Source organism: Syngnathus typhle, linkage group LG5, assembly GCF_033458585.1.
Source record: "Syngnathus typhle isolate RoL2023-S1 ecotype Sweden linkage group LG5, RoL_Styp_1.0, whole genome shotgun sequence".
Taxonomy (NCBI): Eukaryota; Metazoa; Chordata; class Actinopteri; order Syngnathiformes; family Syngnathidae; genus Syngnathus; species Syngnathus typhle.
Window position 1 is genome coordinate 14,415,810 of NC_083742.1, and position 21,003 is coordinate 14,436,812.

At 39.9% G+C, this 21,003-nt stretch overlaps 2 long non-coding RNA genes across 2 annotated transcripts in view; one reads left to right on the plus strand and one right to left on the minus strand.

Annotated features, from left to right (window-relative positions):
• Positions 1-11,368, plus strand: part of LOC133154761 (uncharacterized) — a 25,277-nt gene extending 13,909 nt beyond the window's left edge. The window contains exon 3 of the long non-coding RNA XR_009714523.1: positions 8,958-11,368. This is a non-coding gene — a long non-coding RNA (uncharacterized LOC133154761). The remainder of the gene's footprint in view (positions 1-8,957) is intronic.
• On the minus strand, positions 2,666-21,003 carry LOC133154764 (uncharacterized). The gene is made up of 7 exons (XR_009714525.1): positions 20,874-21,003; positions 20,434-20,574; positions 20,041-20,160; positions 19,508-19,593; positions 13,394-13,708; positions 13,174-13,278; positions 2,666-4,592 (listed from the first exon to the last, which is right to left on the minus strand). It is a non-coding gene; the product is annotated as an uncharacterized LOC133154764 (long non-coding RNA).

A 21,003-nucleotide genomic window follows, 5' to 3' on the forward strand; every position in this document is an offset into this window, starting at 1 on the left:
TATGCCATCGACATTCTCTTCTAAAATAAGTTCCATAAAAAAAGAATGGCATATTTTGTCCGCAAATGTGTCCTGTGGCTCCCTTTTTTTCCTTGCCGTTAGTTTCCAGATTAGTATTGGGTATTTTAGTAAATTAGTTATGGGGAGGCCTACAGAATGAACCGAGAATATAGAAATTGGGACGGGAGTGTTTTGACATGCTATGACAGACAGCGTGAGCAAGAATGTGAAATGTTGAATCAAGGGAGGTCAGATCTCTCGATCTGGAAAAGAAAAAATGTCTTTGCCATTCTCACCATGGAAACAGGAGACTTATATTGTAAAGATCTGATGATATTAACAAAGGCTGAGGATATTCCAAAATGTGATTTTTGATTTTTTTGTTTTTAAGATTGACCTGCTTACAAAATACTGATTTTACCATATTATTATTATGAGTATTATTATTATTATTATTATTGAAACCTTACATGCTATAGAAAAACAAAACCAGGGCAGATTCAAAATCAGTACCCAAAAAAATAACGTAGAAGAACATACTTGTGTCTGTGGTTGAAAAATTAAAAATTTTTAAAATTTATTTCATCCCAAAACCAAAAACTACAGTTCAGTGACATATAATGTAATGAAAACTAAACTTAACTCGAGGGAGAATGCTTCCGTGCAGGAGTGAAAAGGTCACATTCAAACATCAAGGTCCAATGATTAATTTGAACTTTTCCACCTAACTTAGTTAATCTGTGGAAATGGTCAAAAAGCAATTTGGAGACATATGGAGCACCAACGGCAGAATGGTTCAGGTTTGGGCCCCCCGGTGCACGAAAGTTGAGATGCTCAGAAAATTGGGCTGGCCTGCTGCAGTCTGGGCTTTATTCCAGAAAGCCTGAAAACGTTCAGTGTCGATCCGTCATCCCCCCCCTTAGTAAGCGAGCTGCTCGCCACAGAATCAGGTGGTTGCAATTAGATAAAATTAGCCCCGCTAATATGATTATTATAAAAAGTATATTATGAGGGTTGCTGGTGGTGTTTTGCTGAATATACGCCAGACAGGATGCAACATTTTTCACTGGCAGACAAATTATCCATTTGCATCTTAAAAGGAATTCGTTGGCTATTTTGTAATTCCTCATCAGCACAATTAAGCCCATTTATTCCTTCCAACTTTTTCCGAAACATCCTTTTTCATCCCCTCGGCCAGCTCGCTCCGTGTCAGCGCGACAGTGCTGTATCATCTTATTAAATAAAGAAGCCAACTAATTTAATAATAAATTCCTTCTGCGCCGCAGAGGTCATTACCTTGACTCATGGAACAAATCCATTTAATTTTCAAGTAAACAATAAACACTTGTTGATCTAATAAGATAATGTAAGAAGATTAAAAGAGCAGCGGACACGTAAATGCAAATTGAATCAGCTTGTTATTGATATTAAAAACTGATAACGTCTCAAAGAAAATGTCAAAATATCAGATCAAGATGTAAACATCTGGGGATTTGAGGAAATTTTTAGAAGTAGCTTTTCATTGTCTTATCATATTTTGTCAAATTTGACTGTTGCAACTTTAATGTAACATTTGAGCTGAATCGATGCAGTTAGTTAGGTACAAGCAATAAATGTAAACTTTTTGCAACTTTTTCTCCTGGTTAAACTTGGTGAGTATCAAATTTGCTGACAAATATTTCAGTCGTCTCACTAGACACGCCGCCGGTCCTTCAGAGGCGAGTCCTGGTCAGAATGAGCTCCCTGTAGAGGTGCCGAAGGAAGAGCCCCAGCAAGTGATCCTACCTGCTGCATTGTTCCTAGTTTGTAAAGTCCTCCGGATTCAATTGCCAATGCCCTCGCTGCTTTGATACAGTTGCTTGGATACCGAGTCCACCTGGACCAGCATATGGTCGCGGCATGCTGTTCTTCAGGTAAGGCAGACGCTCAACCCATATTTTTTTTGGTCCCTTTTCTCAAACTCCCACTCTATTGATATCTCACTTTTTTTATCTAGCAAAAAAAAGAAAAGCAACAAAAAAACATCACCACCCACATCCCAGCTACTTTAAACCTCCCTCTAACTTTGCTCTCTGATGAGGCTGCCCTGCCCGTGTACTGCTCTAATCACTTCTGCAGACCGTCTGAGGGTAAATGTGTGGCCGAACCAGCCAGTGAGAGAGGGCGAGGAAGCTGGATGGAATAATTATAAACTAGATGACGGATGGGTCATAGCCCGTGACTGTCAGGAGGCGTACGGCTTAGGGTTACACAGGAGAGAGCAACTGAGGTGAAAATCATGACGTGGAAAGGACACAATAGTTTCATTGTATGCTTTGATATCATAAATTATCATGTCAACTCATTTGTTTTGAAAATTTAGTTGACTCAAAAACTCCTTGGATGCAAAGCCATTCACACACAATCACTAAAAGAATTGTTGCCACTTAAATTGATTTATACAAAAAATGTTTAAAAAATTGCCGGTACTGTTTACAAATTGTTTCCCAGACAGCTGTAGAATAGATTTTACAACTCTGCTTATGAATAAATAAATAAATAAATAAATAAATAAATAAATAAATAAACAAATAAACAAATAAATAAATAAATAAATAAATAAATAAATAAATAAATAAATAAATAAATAAATAAATAAATAAATAAATAAATAAATAACCTCACGGTTTGGGTCCTGAATACTTTCAAGAAACACCCAGTCTGCAGTTTACTAAATGATTCTAAATCCAGGTTAAAACCTTTTTTGCATTCCTTTAATTAAGGTGTTTTAAATATTTTGAAAACTTTTATTCAACTTTTATTTTATTTCACTTTTATTTCTTTACTCAATGTACTCTGTAATTGTGTCAAGTTTATCTAAGAAATCCCATCAAACCTCCAAGACCATTCACTGCTGATAGAACTCAATTTATTTCTTTTAAACACAATTTATGCTAATATGATTAGTATCATTATGTCTATCATTTCAAAGTGCACTTCCATTTCAGCATCACCCACAAACAGGTTGCAACATTTGTCTACGGTAGCCGCAGCTTAGGGAGCAGCCGCATGAATAAAAGATGACTCGGCGTGTCGTTTAGCCGATTCCGCATCAAATGTGTTCGCTGCGTCTCGCTTGAATAATGTAGATAGGTCCCGTTGAAAAGGTCAGCGGGATATTACCTTTCATTTTGAGATTCACTGCGTTTTCTCCAAACATGTGGCGTCTAATGCAAACAGCATGAAGTCAGGAGGCCTCTCGGTAGACGCCTACGTAGAGACGGATCGTAAGTCACACTGTAAAATTACAGAAGTTCACTACGTGTTTCTTTGACTTTTTGTCCTTTCTTAAAAGCAAACATGGCTGCACGATATTCTTATTTATCTACGCAAAAGAGGTCATGTTTCTTGTTTTTCAATGCAGTTTTCTGAATTACACAGTGCAACTATCATTCTCGAACGCCTCGACAGATGTACGGTGTGGATGGAGGTTAACAGTTATGTAAAAATGGTGCGTGCGCAACAGGTGTAATGTCGTATGAAAATCTAAACAAGTGTGGTTTGCATTTTGTTTATTTTTTAAGTGGCAATGGTAAAAACTAGGGTTAGGGTTTCAAACTAGGGTTAAGGTTTTCAACTAGGGTTTCAAACTAAGGTTAGGGTTTCAAACTAGGATTAGGGTTTCAAACTTGGGTTTCAAACTAGGGTTAGAGTTTTAAACTAGGGCTTCAAACTATGGTTAGGGTTTTAAACTAGGGTTTAATATACGGTTACTTAGTTCTCTTCAATGATTGTTTAAAATGGACACAAACATCTCAAAAGTTGCTATTGCGACTAGTAACGGGGTCAAACCCAATTTATGTCACGTTTGGCAGTGATTTAAATCTTTTCCTTCCTGGTACACAATTCACCTCACTCTCTTTTTCAAATGCATTGGGGAATATTTAAACGTGACATTTAAACAAGAAACCTTTTGTCTTCTGATGAGAACTGACAGAAGAGAACCGAGGTCAAGCGCCGGCGCTACAAATCCAGGCTGGACAAACCACAATACATTATACAATTAACTGCAAAGGGTTTACATCCCAAGTGTAATTTAACATGAAAATCTCATCAGATCAGTACCTAACAAATATTATTTTACCTCTCAAACTTCCCTGAGCAATAAGTCTATATCAATAACAGTAGCTACTGAAAGTTTGTTAAATAACATATACGTAAATGATTTCTGCCACCATTATTTTTTCCAGATAAGTCCCATCAATCATCTCAAGCTACAAATACCCACAACATTTTGAAAAATCAACCGCTGAAATGGTTCTGCTCTACCTTTAATGTTTTGTTTTTAATTAATGATAGCCACACAAGAGCAATTAGGAGGTGAGGCCGACGATGCGTCGTCACGGGAAACAGCTCAGGGACTTCTGCTCTTGTCAACATTGATTAATTCAGCGCCACACCGAACTCATTTGTCCCTCCGAGGCCCGGTTTGTCACTTGCACTTTGCATCATTGCGTTGAAGCGGAGATCATATGAGATGTGATTGACATGTGATCCGAGTAGTCAGAAGCGGGAGGAGGTTGTTAAGTCGTCATTCCCTTCACCAGATGACTCTGAAAAGAAACTCATAAAATGTTAATTCATGTGACGTCTTAAATGGCTGTGGCGCATTTTTGACAAGACATCCAGTTGTCACCTAAATTGATTGCCTGATTGTACTTGTCGGCAAATACACAACCCGGAAATCTGCACAACCCCCATACTGGTCCAAAATATGCAAAACTTCTCTCATGCACAAAGCAGATCCTTCATGAATGCATATAACTGGTGTGCTTTAAATATAAAACATTTCTTTTAGCCTTAAGGGTTCCACTTTTCAGTCTAATTATGAGGATTGATACAACATTCATAAGCCCCTTATGGATCCAGCATCCATCAATGATTTACGCTGACACATTTTTAACAAGTCACTAAATATTAATTGTCTCTTCAAATCAAAAGGAGCAGGATTTAATATTCAATGTGCTGCTCAGTTATCTTAGCCAGACATTACATTCCTGGGATTATTTCTTTTTTTTGTTTTTTTTAGTTTCTAGTCGCTTAGATATATCTTGATGCCTGGGGGTTAAATTGGGGCACAAAATCAAATACCAAGGTAAAATGGAATTGAACAATTTGAGGACAACGTGCAGCCGCTCGTGTGGCATACTGAGGCCTCTGCATCTCAAACATCTGTTCTAAAAAAGTTGGGACCATAACCATCAGATTGTCACACTCCTGAAGAAGTTGGTCGAATCTAACTTGTGATCGATTTGTGCTCAGGTTATAGTCCAGCGTGAAGCCGTTGGTGCGCTCAGCTAGCCCAAGTCTTGTCAGTTGTGAGTTTTCCCTCCACTGGCTTTGTCCTGTCAGCTTTGAAACAACTTCTATCAGCATCGTCTTCGGCTCTCGCTTTCAATATTCATCTGGTCTTCTCACTGCCTGTGATAGTGGCCAATACAGCGGCTGTCTCCACCCATTAGAGTTCAATAAAAGTCCTGTTAGAGTAGAGAGAGTGGCGCATTTGTCAAAGTGAAGACGACGCACTTGTGCACAATGTGTCTGCCTTAATGCATCTAACGACTCTGTGCCAGCTTCACAGCTAACCCTAGTTCTAACTCCAGCCCTAGCGCTAACTCCAGCCCTAGCTCTAACTCCAGCCCTAGCTGTAACTCCAGCCCTAGCTCTAACCCCAGCCCTAGCTCTAACCCCAGCCCCACTTCTCACCCTAAGCTTCAGGGAGGTGCATGGTTATATGGGCCAGCACACGAGCAACTGTGTTGCAAATTTTCCTATGATAAAATATTTTAGTTCCCACTGGGATTTGAACCCGGATCACTGGGGTGCGAGTCCATAGCACTAACCACTAACTATTGAGGCCACACTTAGTGTGCATGGAAAGTACATATATGGTTTTATCCCTAACTCCAGCCCTAGTCCGAACCTTAACCTTAGCTCTAACCGTAACCCTAGCTCTAACCCTAACCCTAGCTTTAACCCTAGCCCTAACCCTAGCTCTAATCCTAGCCCTAACCCTAGCCCGGCTAGGGTTAGAGCTAAGGTTACGGTTCGGGCTCGGGCTGGAGTTAGGTTCCGCGGCCCGGTGGTTGGGGATCTCTGAGTTAGCCAACAGCAACGGCAGTTCAACCACAGAAAACCCCCAAAACAAAAAAAAGAAAGATGATTTGAGATTTCTTTATTTCTTTGTGTTTTGAAAGATACTATTCACAAATATTTTGTTAGCAAAAATGTAACAAGCAACCCTCAGTGTGATGAAATGCAACCGTGCACCACTGCAAGATGCAACCACAATATTAAACAAACAAATAAATATTTGTGTCAATCAAAAGTGAGCCTGAATTCATAATATATTGAATATATCTAGGCATTTTTTTAGATGCTTTTTAACCTCAATTATAGGACACACATAGTCCACACAAATATACACACACAGGCTATCTGGTGAATAAACATCTGGCTTGTGTTACCTTGCGCTGTATGATTTACACTCTGCGGCAGGCAGAAGGTTGAAACTTTAGCCGCACGTAGCACAGTGCACCGTTCCAATCAGGCTCGCCATCATCTGTTTATAGATCGCCTGGACCAGCTGGTGAAAACTTCCATTTGAACTCCACTCATTTCCTGGCCAAAGACCAAAGAGGCTTTTCCTATTTTTTATGTCTGGCGTGACAATGTATTACCTGAGATGCTGTTTGGACGGACTACTTGCCTTGTGAAACTTTTAATTTCTTAAAGACAGACTTTTTTTTTTTGTACCCCCACCACCATTACACAAATGCTATCAATTGCTCAATATTTATTCCCTGTGTAAACTAATTTAATTTCATATAAACCATTGACCTAAACTTTGTTGTTTTTTTTATGTTGCCCAACGTGATATTATTTATTTTACAGCATTTCACAAAACAGATGAAATTGCTTAAACTTGCATGTGCATTTACAAACAATCCAGCCGCAGAATTGTAATGCTTATAATCCTCATTAGCATTTAAATTCCCACACAGTCTTTTGTTGGCCGAACAAATAGAAACCTTGTGTTGCGCTCCAAGGATTGAGTCTTATGTTTCAAACAAGAGTTCCTATAATTGCTGTAATCTAGTGTGGCCACATTCAAGCAAGCAAATTGAAACATACAAAGTAATCCCTGATTAATTTCATCTTTTAAATCCATTTGCAGAGTGGGCTAAAATAATCATTTTAGGATGGATCTGTAAACCGACCACATTCAAGTGGCACGTTTGCAACATTGTGACGTTCTACTCTTTCTGTCATGCGTCTGGCTGAACTTGACAGATGTGCAAGCACCATTCAAAGTGTAAATGAGCTGAATAGGAAAGTGCATTTTAGTGGGGGGGGGGGGGGGTATGAGAGGATGGGACAGAAGGAGAGAGAGAGAGAGAGAGAGAGAGAGAGGATGAGAAAGCAATGATGGTGTAAATCTCTCTGGGAGCATGTCGTCTCCTCCCTAATGGAAATGGAAAAATGCATTTTCATGATTCATGCTGGGCATTTCCACTTATAGTCTGCAAATCATTAGAGCACAAGATGTCATATTTCTGTGGCCTAAATGGCAACCCAAGTGTTCAAACGCTCGGAAAGTGGGGGAAAGAAAAGCTAGAGTGAAGATGAGAAGGATGAAGAAGATGGAGGGTAGAGACAGACGAGTGGTTTAAGACACAATGACCTCTGTCGCTCAAGACATCTTTTCAAACAACACACATTTCCTCAGATAATGTATTAGCTCAATCAATTTACCAAAATATGAAGGACGCAAATTTATGTTTTGAAATTTTAAGGCTAATAGTCACTCTCTGCCTCAATGCTGTATTTGCATATTTCATTAAAGCCCTCTGCTTCCATCCTACGACTTACTTCAAGCGACACCCTCCATGGGTCGCCAGCTCTTTGGGACAATTTAAATCATCATTAAATTGAGTCGTGATTGCTTTCGCCTAGTTTGGAGGACACAAAGGTCACAGTGCTAATATTTATGCTCATTCTAGCATATATAGGGACCATAAATCATATTTTCACTGCCGAGAACGAGTACTGAAGGAGTGCAAATGTGACCCATGGGACTTCCTAGGATCTGATTGGAGGATGACAACATCATCGCCCTGATTACTCTCATCTGCGGAAACAAGAATTAAGAAAGTCATGTGACACAAGAAAAATGTAGTGAACTACAAATATTTATAAATATTCACAAGATACAAGAAACTAGGCCATTACATGAGCTTTATATCACCCGAGACTTAAGTTCAGTGATCTCCTTTGCCCTGACATTTTCTTTGCTTAGTGTATACCAAAAAAAGAAAACTATACACTTGTGCTGAATTTACTCAATTTTATTTTCTCAAGTGGTAGCCTAATAGTGCCAGTAGTGTTGCCTATCAGGTTTATAGATTCTAAACGGTCACTTTTGCTTTCAAACTGTTCCTACCAGCTATTTCCTCCTTTCTTATGCCAAGTGAAGGCTGGCATTCGGGAGGAAGTGGCAAGACTGTAGCGCCCTACAGTAAGCACTGTGAGTCACGCAGACCACTGACGTGCATAGAATTGGACGATGGATCTCATTTGGATACTTGAGAAGCAATAACCGTTAAGTTTTCTAGAATTGTCAGCCGAATCTGAATTTTTGCATATGCCACGTGTTCTAATCTGTTTTACCAACGGCTGTCAACAATAGTGTGCAAAGTCGCCCATTTGGATTACATCAGAGTAGCATCGTCGTATTTTTTGTAGGTGTAATTAGTTGAGGGGTTATGGGAGCAGATGACGAGGGAGATTGTGGGGATGCAGGTATATGTGTGTACGTGCCTAAAGATAAGCATTGTATGTTATCAACCGGAGAGCCTTTTACTTTGAGTAATATTGGATTATTTACATGTGTCTGCACACCGCTCTCCTCATCACAGATGGCGCGATGACGGATGCCAGCGTGATGATTCTTCCAACCTCCGTGGAGAGCCAGAATGAATTTGGGCGCTCTTGGAAGAGCCGGACGACAGAATGAGGCACAAATTACACTTGTTAACGAAGGACAATGAGTGTGTGACTTGCAGCTGTCTAATCTCATCTCTCTCAAGCACGCAGTGAACATGGAGGAGGAGATCTGACGTTCGGAGCCAAGAACACACGTTCGTTCATGGGCCGTCATCTGTTTGGAGGTCTGCCACGTCAGAGAGCACATAACGTTATTGATTGACTTGCTTGATTGTATTGTACCTGAACAAAATGAAACTATTTTATATTATTATTATAAGCTATTTTATATGAAGTTTGTTGCCTTGAAATTTGGACCTTACCCAACTTGGAGATTCCCACAATTATCATATAAATCTAAAAATACGAATAATTTAAAACTCCCTGATGTTGACTTTTTTTGGCATTGTGAGAAGCTGTACGATGAATGCACTATGGCCTCCAGAGCTTCATGGACCAATCGCAAGAGGCGTGGATTTGAGATATTCGACTTTTTAGCAGTGTGTGTTGCCAAAAGCAATGACTCGTGTTTTCTCTGAGAAAAGTTTACTATTATAGTGACCTCGCAGGATCAAGTTGAATTATTTTAACTTGAGGATGTGATTTATTTTCTCCTCCTCTCTCACGATTGTGCTAAGGCTCAGTCGGCGGCGTGTTATTTCCAAAGTCTCCTCGAAATATACGCTAAAACAGGTGGACTGGATGCTACAAATTGCCTTTCATTGTGTTGTGTCTGGCTCATTAGCCGCTCTAGCCAGTTTAGGAAACTACACGAAACCATTAGAACACCAGTCAACTCCATTTTCGGGCTCATTTGCACCACTTATGAATGATGTGGCATTGAGACCTCACACGTGTGGATTAATCGATTCATCAAACAATTGCAGTTAAAGGAAAACTGGGTCACCAACAAACCCAAAAGGTGCAAATGAAGAAAATAAACTGGAAAAGTCAGTCAGCTTGTCTCTCACTAATGAGCCTGTAACTTTCCTTTGGACTGCGTTAAGACATCCAAAGTTGACCTTGCAGCGCCCAGTCACAATTAATTACCGCAATGACTCAGCACGTGGGACAGCCAGCTTTGTCCTAAAGCACACTGTGAACGCGAAAGCTCTGACATTTTGAGAAATCGCAGCAGAGAAGCAGACTGAGGTTTGCACCAACTGTCTTTCTTGGCCTGCAATGGCGAGGCCCTGTAATATTCAGCACATTTCCTACACAGCTAATATCTTCTGGACTGTGGCTGAGCCAGGACAAATATGCTCATTTCCAGGACCGGGACTTGGCTTGCGTCGACGTCTCCTTGACAATTTATGGAAAAACAAGAGAATAGGAAGGAGGGGAAGTGTAAGAGTGATTTCGAGCGGCGCCGATAAATCATGGGACAGGCGACACTTTAAAAACTGTTCGCATCGTAATGGAGACTGCAAGGAATAAACAAATTACATTGTCAAAGTCAGGATCGGATAAAATATAGTTATCAAGCCACTTAGCTATTGAGTTACCGGATGACATTAAATCTTAAATTTATTACTGGTTTCCTCAAATCTCCGTCATGTCAAAGGAGCATCCCAATAATCTCCAAACTAGATTTATTGTCCTCTAGGATGTCTTGTGTTGTTGTGTTTATAATGGCATCATTTATTATTCTCAGGCTTTTTTTTCTGATAACGTCCCTCATGTTACTGGAACCTTCTGTTGCTTTTCACGCCATTAGTCACAAAGGAAAGTCTCCCTTGGTTCTCAAGAACATGTGGGGTCCTTCAAGGTTCCCTTCTCAGCCCATTGATTCTTGGTCCCATAATATTGTATTTGACTGTGTTACTGTTTATAATTATAAATATGTAGCTGGCATGAGTGTTTGCACAAAAAAATACTAGTGCACTTCTTTAAGTATTGGTAAAGGTCAAATTGCATTTTTTTAAATTTTCCCACTAGGCTTTTGTTTGAGTGTACGTACACACATAAACAGATATGCGCAAGCACACGCACAAAATGAAAACACATGTCTCCCTTTCAGTGGTTCTCATAGAAAAAGTGTGTCGCTATTACTAGTCTACTGGATTGAACTCATCTCTGTTTCCCGACTCGCAGCTCACTTTGGCTTAGTGTCAAACTGCTGCGGTTGCATTCTTGCGGAAGATTCTGGATGCGATTTGAGTTATCCCAACATTTTATGTATATTTCCCCAAATCTGTCGGTCAATCGGAAAACACTTAGAGCGAGGGCTTTGGGTTGTTTTTGGACATCCCACATGAAAAGGGCAAGTATTTCAAGTGATAAATATTGCAAGGTTGACGTGCCTGTCAGCGTATAATAAACCATTTGGGCTGCTGAAATCTCATTTTGTGGATTCAAAGACGTCCATTGTCAGATTCCTCATTGTGTTTTGACATGAGAACACCGCTAGAGGAGACTAATCTCCAGGTCGAGATGGATTCGTTGAGAGCGCAGGATTCCCTAAGGTCAGTTAGTAACGTTTTGGATTCTGTTCCCTTCTTTCTTACTCTTAGCCCGACCCTTTTCCTCTCTCAGGGACTGGACCACCTTGAACTGTTGGAAAGCAGCCCCCCTGCGTACCGACAGCATCTCTTAGAAACGTGTCATTCGGCTCAGAATGAATATCTTTCACCCTTTCAAACTCGACAGAATGAATTTTGACTGCTGAATAGGAAGGAAAGACTTTGACAGGAAAAATATTTACACCTCGGCAGTCTTAGTAATGGAGACATCCAACAGGCTACCCGCTGTGTGGGGCTTTAAAAGTCTACCAGAATATTTTTGCCCGTAGGCTATGCTTTTTTTAAGGCCATTGAATAATGAACTTTTTCATTCATTTGCTCCAAGGGTGAGGTAAACAGAAGCACTGAAGAGCACTAATTGGACCAACAAGTGGGAACGTCCACATTTCTACAATTCACAAATATAACCAGAGGTGACAAGTTATTTTTAATGTGTGGAGTCAAATTAATTGTATAAGTATTTTTTCTGGCCCTACTACAATCTAAAACTAACGTAGATTTAAGTCCAACTTCTAAAATGTACAACTGTACTATGCTGAAGCAATAGCTTTAAAAGTCAAGGCTACATTTCTTTTACAAGATTTCAACTATGGATATGCATCTCCCCCTCTCTCAAAATTTATGCTTCTTTCCGTTGTACCCCTGAGGTGCACGCCGTCTCAGCCTCCATCCCCATTTCACTTTTTAACACTCCATGTCAGAAATGGGATATGTCACTTCCCTCTGTAAATCTGAGTGGAACGCTGGCTACCCCTGGAAACACATGTTTTACCTTTGCAGAGCTGATGAAGGTTATAGCTGTTCACTCATCATAACATGTTGCCCCGTGACATTCAACCGCACAAGAATGCAATTTTGCATGCACAAAAGCACATTCGCACGCACGCACTCTGGCGCACAACAGCTTTCAACTCAGCAAGAGCAAAAATATGTGTGAGGGCAACAGGCTTCAGATGGTGCCCCGTGGAGAGACTGTGAAATGTTATTATTTAGTGCTTGGCCGGTCGTCTGTGACAACATGAAGGTCAGATGTGGGGCCTACTCGAAGCCCTGCTTAACCAGAACATTATTTCACATTAGACATTGTTGGCAAATAGGTTCAAGGGAATTTAAGTCTTATAATTTACTTGGGATGGATAAAAGCAGCACCGCCATCACTTACTGCGGTTTGAGTAAGTTTATTTATGAGTTGATCCAGGCAAGAAAAACTCAAGGCAAAATCAAGACGGTAAATTATCTCATCTCATAACAACTTCATTTGCCTCGCACATACAGACCATTTTTGGTCAAACGACTTTGCTCAACTTGTGTGTGTGCGTACGTGTGGATTCAGGGTCACTTTTGCAACACTGAAAGCAATATGTTGGCTGTTTCATTTCCCTACAGCACAATTAATGATTTTTCCGCCACGAGTCAGGATTATGCATCAGAGAGCAGACAACCTGTGATAACCACCTTATCTCGTACACACCGCCTTGTCAATAAACTCTATCGGCATATTTTCATTGATCAGATGAGGCCACAGTGTCCGGATAACAAGGACTGCAACGGACACTACGGATTTCAAGATGAGACAAACAAGGACCTGTGAGTCATAAAGGAGTGAGGCAAAAAAAGATCATTTTACCCAAATGTGTTTGGGATTCTCATTAGCCGGTGATGTGTGTAGAACCTTCTGGTAGTACAATTACACCATCGCTGACTGCATGGCCCTGAGCACATGCCGAGTGTCCTAGAAAAGCCAGAAACGCCAATCTTGTTTGGAACTGGGGATACTGTGGCCTCTTTCTGCAAGTTCTTAAACAATCTCAAACAAACATTTAAACTTACATTCAAGAGTCTTTTACCTGATGTGAGAAGAAGCCTGAGTACCAGCAGGACATGGAAACTCCATATAGGAAGTTCCTGAGCTGAGATTCAAACCCAGAACGTATCCACTGTGACTCTGCACACAAAAGAAAGTCATCACATGATACACAACCTTTGTCCTCCACTTGTTATAGTTTTAAATGATATATTCTGATTGGTGCACTGTTTGGAGTTTTGGCTCTGGTCTTCCTGTGTGGAGTTTGTATGTTGCCCCCGTGCCTGCGTGAGTTTCCTCCAGGCACTCTGGTTTCCTCTCAACATGCATGGTTGGCCAATGGACCACTCCAAATTCTCTGTAAGTGAGATTATGAGTGTGAAAGGTTGTCTACATACTGAGGAGCCGTTCGAAGGGTTCAAGTGCCTCAAATGAAAGCAGTACCGTATTTTATAGAAGACCATTTTTATTCTTTACATTTTGGTGTAGGGGTAAGGCTAAACGCTTTTTACAGTAACCCGGACAGCAGGCCGTGGCACTCTAATCGACTCCACATTACCTCCATGGCAACAGAGATGCGAGATATACAGTGAAAAGACAATACAAGTGGGGTATAATTGAGATCACTAGAAGGAAAAGTAGTATTCCCTGGATGGAGTGTATCATCTGAAGTAAAAGACTAGTTTGTGGTCTACAGAGAGAGTGAGTTCTCCCCCAAAGGAGCTTATTATCCACATATAGACACATCACTTTCTTTCAACAACATGGAGCACTGGCTACGGTACAGCGCGCACAGACACACACGCACACACGCACACACGCACACACACACACACAGATACACGTTTTCTTTGAAAGCAGGCTCACAACAGTTTTCAGCACTCTGCTAATCTAAGATGATGAAGTGTCAATGGCCCTCTGTTGTGTAAAATCTGTGTGCCCGTTCGTGCGTGTGTGTGCTTGTAGCCATTCTTAGTAGCTTTGTGGGATGATTTTCATTTTGCACATTTACTGAGAGGGCTTCAAATGGACCTCAAACGACTTCCGTTGGAATGTCAAAGGCAAACTTTTATAGTCTCTTCCGGAAAGGATGTCGGACTATCGACCTCGACCACGACCTCTGTGGTCAAGCTGAGGGCCAAGCAGGTACTTTCCAAATTTTCTCAGTACATGCAAATGATTTTTCCACATGAATGTTTCCAAAAGGCCCAACATCATTTTTACAGTCATTCACGATGCCCTCGGTTAGTGTTTCCTCTGAAAAATAATTGACGTCACATGGACTGTGATTTTCAGATTTCCCCTGCATCGGAAATGTGAGGTTACACATGCAACAGTTGGAAATGTTCAGTGTAAATAAAGATAATGAAGAGATTTATTCATAGATGTTCCAGGCGGAAAAATACTATACAAAGTATCAAAATTAAAAGCACTTTTTTTTTTTTTTTTTAGATAATCACATCCAGCCGTGGAAACTTTGCTGCTAGTAGCGATTGCGCAAGTGGAAGAATGTCAGTATCCTCTTAAAATCAAAAATCTTGTCAAAGTTATGATGTGACTGACTAAGGAGGGCTGAATGCGATTTTCACAAAAGATGACCTATCTGTGCATAATAGTTTAAAATCCTTGAAGAGCAGCAATAAATATTATCACAAAGCAGTTTTTTTGGATTCTGAAATCAAGCCAGTTTAGGTTTTGTACTTAAACCAAACTACACTTCCAAGTTAATTTCTTTAAGGACAAATTGTGGCCTGGAAGGGCACAATTTTTAAAACTAGGCTTTCATTTAATAACTGAAGAACGTGGTTCAAGGCCAATAGTTCAGTCATGAAGAATTTCTCTTTAAAGTTTGGCTTGGAAAGTTTCTGAAGGTCAAAATATGGGAACAAATTCAATTTGTACAAACATACACAAGGATTAATTTGTGGACTGAAAACTCTCCACAATCAGATTTGTTCAGTCATCTCTGCACCTTGTTGCCTTCCAAGACAAAAATATTCTATTCTAACGCCTCCATAAACTGTTGTAGAAAATGCACGAACGGACAATCGATGCCTCACTATTCACTACACTTGATTAAGCAACTCACAAAACATAGTGAGTGAGTGAAAGTACCCCAAAGACCTTCACCGCTTCCCTTTCTTGTGTTTTGAACGTCTCCGGTCTGCTTGGTTTAGTTTGGCCATCAGTCTCAATTAAGCAACTCTCTCCACTTGTTTCACTGGAAATGCAGCATAGTTAATTGGCACGAGCCCAAGACTATATCCTTGCATTACACTAAGTAGCACAAGATAGAAATAAATGAAGTGAAAAGCCCGTTATTGAAAGTAGGAGATTCAAATCTTCAAGGCTGTTGGGCCCATTATTACAATGAAAAAAAAAAGGCACTTTATGTGACTTTCTGGACTAAACATGCAGTAATGGTGCACATAAAGCAAGAATTAAGGACTAGGGCTTGGGCTTGACTGTTTGTGATTATACCCCACGCAGTCAGATTAGCCATAACATGTGTTAAAACACTTCATTGAGGGTTGCCAAGGATGCCCTGCTTTCCATCATGTACAGTGATTTAAGCTTTTTAATGCCAACCTATAAAACAATCACATAAAGTCAGTCGGTTTAAAGGCTGCTATGATTCGCTCCACGGAGGTCCTGAATATTGGAGTAAGGAACCGAAAGCTATACAATGCGAACGATGATGTAAGACAGATCAATGGGGTCTGATGGAATATATATATATATATATATATATATATATATATATATATATATATATATATATATATATATATATATATATATATATATATATATATATATATATATATATAATAGTGAACGCAAGTGAGTTTTTTCTTCATGTTGTAAATACATCAACTAAACTTTCAAGGTAGAGGATTTATAGAAATAAAGTGACCCTGAATAACATTTACTCTTACTTTTGTCGCATTACAGATAAATAATATGGTAAATGTGTATTGCTTTCTGGGGGAGAAATAAGGGTGAGATCAATAGGACCATTAAAATGCAGGGAATGAGCATTATTTAGTGCAAGACATGAACATTAGTCAGCCACCCTTTGGGACACGAGCCAGATGATATCACGGCCACTCCAAGCGTCCGCCTTGCCATTAGAAAGCGTCGGGAGATCATTTGTTGATTCCCATTTCTGTTGCTGCAAGATGAAGAGCTCTCATTTCCTACCTCATTATTGCATTTTTGTTTACATTCTGTCAGAAGATCAAACGTGAGATAACAAAAAGCATGCATGAACGCTTCTGTTATCTCCAAACACAATAACTTTAGATTTTCTCTTTTTATGAGTTTCTCTTTTTTTTCATAATCATAATTCATACTAACAAGTATGTCCAAGTACACGTTGTAAAAGGAGACTGAAATTGGAAGGCCCAAATTCCGAACCTCACACACACACACACGCGCACGCACGCACGCACATACACACTGTTTCTCTCTCCACCACATTCCAAGCGGGTCAGTGAATTTAATATTCAGCTTCTAGTGGCTCTGGTCTTCCATGTCCTTGACCTTGGTGCTACTGACGGTCACCTCTTACTGGGGGGTCGGCCTGACTGGCATGTTTATAACTGCACAGGACACACACCATCATCCAGACGAACAGTGGAATATGACTCACTTTAAATAATGACGTGATGACAACCAGTGCAGTGATTTTTTTGAAGCTGAATAAAATTGTAATGAAATAATGAATGTTTAGTTAATAAAGTTTCCACAATGTGACCAACACAATGTCAAGGTACCATTGCAACTTTAATTTATACACACAGTCTCAGAGAGACAGAGCGAGCCCCAGTTCACCCGAGTTCAAGTGGAACACCAAGTAACTCTGATGCACTCGACTAGTTCATCGTGATACCTTCTTTTATTAGATAGAAGGAGAGATCAGTCGTTATCATCGTCCTCAATCTGGATGATGGCGATTATATTACCATGGCTACTGCAAATATATTTTTGTATCTGCAGTCACAAAGAAAGTTAGTATAAGAAGTAATGCGTATGTTGCAAGGGGTTGCATTTGGTGTATCGTTTTGCAGTTAGTCCTCATTATTTTGAAATAAACTCAGTTGTGCATAGCTAAATACTTTTTAGCTTTGAAGCTTGTGTTTAGTAAGCTTGTTATGTTAAATGCGGAATAAATTATGCATTAAAATGTGTTTTGGTGGCGGGGTGGGGCACCGGTTAGCACGTCCGCCTCAGAGTTCAAAGATGCAAGGTTCAATTCTGGCTCTGTGGGGAGTTGGCATGTTCTTACCATACCTGTGTGGGTTTCCTCTCACATTCCAAAAACATTTATGGTAGGCCGATTGACTGCTCTCTAAAATGTCCTTAGTGTGAGTTCGAATGGTCGTCACACCTCTAGTCTCGTTTTATCAGGACAGAGAGATTACGTGATTATTCGTTTTCTAGTTTGGCATTGTTCACTAGTTTTGTTGTTCTTCTTAATGTTAAGTTGTAACTGAATTGATTTGACGCAAATTATAATTGACTCAGTCCAGAAAGCTTTCACAGCATTTGCACGGTAATGGCGCCGTGACCCTTGCTGACTCATTGTGCTTTACAACATCAAGCAACATGCTTGAATGTCAACCCTTGCGGTGCACAGCATGAACTCAACCACTTGTCAGGAAAGCATCTTTGAAAGCATTATTTTTCTGACACGTGTTAGGTTTTGTATCACAAGACTGTAAAATCTACGGCTTGGCTGAATGAGGCTTCGAAAACAATGTGCTCAGGGACAAATTTCCATCAGTGTTTTTCTCTTCGGAGTAAACGCGGCTAATTCAAGCCTAAAGTAATTGCCATCAAACGAATGAGCTAAAAAAGCAATAAGAGGGTTATTACATTGACATACCAGCACTAGATCAATGTGAAGTCTTTGCCCTGGAGGTTATCAATTACATTCTAATGATTTTGTCATCCTCTTACAACAATAACTTCCTCCCCGTTTGCCTTTGCTTTGGTAAGCCTTGATTTATGCTTTTAATATTTTTGACGGCAAAAAATTGATGGACAATTGTGTCATTACCAAGATGATGGAAAGAAATATTGTTGCGATTCATTTTCCTTTTCTGCTTTAATTAGTTTACTTCTCCGTCTCATCCATCATTAGCTCTGGAAATGAAATGTAGAGTTGAGTGGAAGAAAGAGCAAGAGCTCTCTCTGTGTTTTACATTCCACTTCCGAGGAGAAATAAATGTTGGCTACATTATTCATGGGGTTTTCCATAACTTTAATCCGATTTCCCGCTGACAATATCTCACTTTACAAAGCCTGGCCATTTCTTTTATTTCTGCAAATGCGTGGATGCATTAACAGAGTTGCTGCTGACAGTGTCATATTTCATTGTGTTGCGCTTTGTTTAAGTGTAAATGATACAGGTTATATCCGGGCTTTTTTCTTTTTTAGTATCTGATAGTGACGTCACTTCATGCCTAGACTGACACTAAACTCCAAAAAAGATCAAAACCATTAAAAAAAAAAAGTTAACTCAAAATATCGGGATCAAACTATCTCTGTGAGTAGCGCATATTTTTGAGTACGTGGATGCATCTTAAGTGTCTGACATCTTCAAAAGTTCAAACGAGGAGGCGGGCCTTCCCCACAGTGATTTGATGAACAGATGACGATCCCTCAGTGTCTCTTCATAAAAGATGAGCTATAAGATCAGCAATTAAAATTAACGGACGACTCAACTGACACCGAGAGGATATTTTCATCGGAGCTGTTATGTCAAAACCTTCCAGAAATTTGAAACAAATCAACTCAGACATGATAGTGCACAGCAATTAGCTCCTGACACGATCCTAAAAATGATACAATTCAATTAACTGTCTTATAATAGTGGATGTTTAAATTCTGGGATCCATGAAGAAGCAATTGCACAATTATTACTATTATTACAAATTCTGTCATAAAGATTACAATTAACCAAGTGGTTATTATTCCATGTCATTACTCGTCAAAGTGCTGGCAAAAGCTAATTGGTCTTAAAGGCTGACACGTTTACTTTTATTCTCTTTGTGATCTCATCCTTAAATTCATTCATCATTTGTTTTGCATTCATTGGATTGATATACATTTTAAAACATTTTGTGTCAGCTATAAAATTGAATATTACCTTTTGTATGACTGATGAGGACATGGACCTGGTGGTTAGCATTTCTGCTTCACAGTTCTGGGGTTTGAATGTTGGCTCCGGCCCACCTGTTTGGAAGTTCCAGAGAAATAATATAATTTATCAGATTGTTATGGTAAGTTTCAGATCAGACGAGGGGTGCATTACAGATTCGTGTAGTTCAGAGGAAAAAAAATAAAACGGACCCGCACAGTCTCATCGGTATATGAATTAGGAGGTTGGGTTGTTTCACTTTTTTTCTTCCTGGCTCTTTATTTGACTATGCTCCCCTTGTGTTTTGGCTTCGTTTCTCAAGTGCAAATTAGCTGTCAGTTTCAACTAGGAAAAGCTCATTTGTGCATATGTTGAATATTTCACGCAACACATCCACCGGCGTGTGAATAAATGTGTAAACACATGCAGAGCGGCGACCAGCAAAACCTCGTAGCAGCTTTAGCACGTATGCTGGAGTGACTTTTGTTCCTTTTTTTCATCAACATTCGAGGATAAAGCAATGATGATCCTTAGTCACCAACCTTCTTTCAGTGGCCGTGAGTGTGATGTTCCTTCAACCTGATATTTGTAGTGGCGTCACATTCTCCGGTAATCCTCCTCTGGATTGGCTGCAGCTCGTCATCGCTCAGCCCTGAAGGTCACTGTGTGAGGAGCATCAGTAAAACGCAATGACCTGCAACAAAACCACCTCAGACCCGAACAAGCCTCTCTCTGTGTTTGGATATTGATTAAAACCGAACCATCAACACGGCTAATTAAGAGAACACTTATATTAACTGCTATTCTCAAAGTGTGAGCAAAACGGCTCCCTCTAGTGGTACATGAAACAATCAATGGTTCAGTTGTTTTTAACTTTAATTTTAATGTTGGTAAAGATGGTGGTTGGATAAGAAATATGCGAAGTTGTGACCTACTTTATTCTTTGTTCATTTGGCATCCAAACTTTGAGATTCTCAGCCTTTGAATAAACAGCAATTTTCCATAGCGCTTGTCTTTATTGGGGTCACAAGTGAGCTTCAGTCTTCCCTGGTCCACTTTGAGCAAGTGGCTGTGTGCTATAGACAAACAAAATTTCACACGTACATTCACACCTATGGACAATTTAGAGTCTTCAAGGAACCTAACATGCTTTGGGGATAAAAGAGGAAGCTGGAGAGAAAAAGATGTAAGCAGAAACTTTTTTTAGTAGTCACAGAGATGTCATGCTGCCAACGTAATATAAAGCTTCCATTCTGGTCCTGCTAAATTCTTGTCATTTTTTTTTTCTTTCCATCGCCGTCCCCTCACTTCCTCCCACCACCAGGATGTCTCTTCTGCTGACATGCGACACGCCAAATAAATCATACATCCTGACCTTGAATTCCATCCTGACGAGTGTGAGCGAGCCTGTAAAATATATTCCGCTTATCGCTTATTTCTGGCTCACCAACTCGCAATAAATACGAGGTTGACAAAGTTGATATGGCCTGGAGGACTCCACCCCC